The sequence below is a fragment of the Bison bison genome, unplaced genomic scaffold, assembly GCF_000754665.1.
Source record: "Bison bison bison isolate TAMUID 2011002044 unplaced genomic scaffold, Bison_UMD1.0 scf7180017864339, whole genome shotgun sequence".
Taxonomy (NCBI): Eukaryota; Metazoa; Chordata; class Mammalia; order Artiodactyla; family Bovidae; genus Bison; species Bison bison.
In genome coordinates this window covers 552908-554567 of record NW_011494911.1, presented here as the reverse complement: position 1 = coordinate 554567, position 1660 = coordinate 552908, and positions in this window count along the sequence as shown.

Sequence of the window (1660 nt, the reverse complement as noted above, 5' to 3'; positions counted from 1 at the left end):
TGCTTTTGAACTGTGGTGTTGGAGAAGACTCTTGAGAGTCCCTTGGACTACAAGGAGATCCAACCAGTCCACCCTAAAGGAGATCAGCCCCGGGTGTTCATTGGAACGACTCATGTTGAAGCTGAAACTCCAATACTTTGGCCACCTGATGCGAAGAGCTGACTCATTTGAAAAGACCCTCATGCTGGGAAAGATTGAGGGCAAGAGGAGAAGGGGATGACAGAGCATGGGATGGTTGGTTGGCACCACTGACTTAATGGGCATGAGTTTGGTTAGGCTCCAGGAGTTGGTGATGGATAGGGAGGCCTAATGTGCTGCAGTTCGATGGGTTGCAAAGAGTCAGACATGACTTATTGACTGAACTGAATTGGACTGAATGTAAGTTTCCATGTCATGGGGAGAGGGGTGGAGAGGGTGAGATGTATGGAGCAATTAATCTATGTTTATTTTTTATTTTATATATGTTACTTTTTATTTTTACAAGTTTATTTCTTTCTTTGACTAATGAAAAATATTGGGTCATAATATTTAATATGTGCCATTACACAGAAGGTTTTTCTTACTGCAGTTATTATCTTTGCCATAATTTCAGGTTTCAGTGTCAAAAGAAGGATATCCTAAAAAGTACAGAATATTTCACAGCTTTTCATCCATCTTAACTTCAGCATTGTTCTCCTGGTAATGTATCACATATCAGAAGATTATTAGACAAATGCAAATAATTGGAAATTTTGATTAAACATGAAAAAACTATTTTGTAAAGAAATAAAAATATGTATGGCCATGAACTAACTTCCCCCTAATAGCTATGACAAGGCAGAAGCATATAGTGATTAAAAAATAACTCTAATAGGATTTCCTGTGCATATATATACACACACACATACAAATTAGTTCCATTAGTTTCTAAGTTACAATCAGCATCCTGAAGGTTAACTAAAAATAATAGTAAGTCAGTTCTTCTTTTTTACAAAGGTGTGAATTTCTAAGGGACAAACCTAACAGCAATATTCTACATCAAACACGTGGGCAAAGCATTTCCTGAACATTGTCACCAATTTTTTTACCCACTCTGTTGTCACTCTTATTCTTCAATTGGCTTTATATTTACGGCCTTGCAGAAAGGATTTGGGTATCACTTTTAAGCCACTGTGTGTGTGCATGTGTGTGTGTGTGTGCCTGCGCGTGTGCTGGCGCGTGCGCGTGCTAAGTCCCTTCAGTCATGTCTGACTTTGTGCCCGCTAGGCTTCTCTGTCCATGGCATTCTCCAGGCAAGAGTACTGGAGTGGGTTGCCATGCCCTCCTCCAGGGGATCTTCCTGACCCAGGGATCAAATCAGTGTCTCTCATGTCTCCTGCATTAGCAGGCAGTTCTTTACCACTAGCCACCTGGGAAGCCCTATAAGCCACTGACTCTTTGCAACCCCCATGGACTGTAGCCCACCAGGCTCCTCAGTCCATGGGGTTCTCCAGGCAAGAATACTGGAGTGGGTTGCCATTTCCTTCTCCAGGGGATCTTCCTGACCCAGGGATCGAACCCAGGTCTCCTGCATTGCAGGCAGACGCTTTAACCTCTGATCCACCAGGGAAGCTATAATGCACTAGTTGCATCCTATTAGGAGAAGGCAATGGCACCCCACTCCAGTACTCTTCCCTGGAAA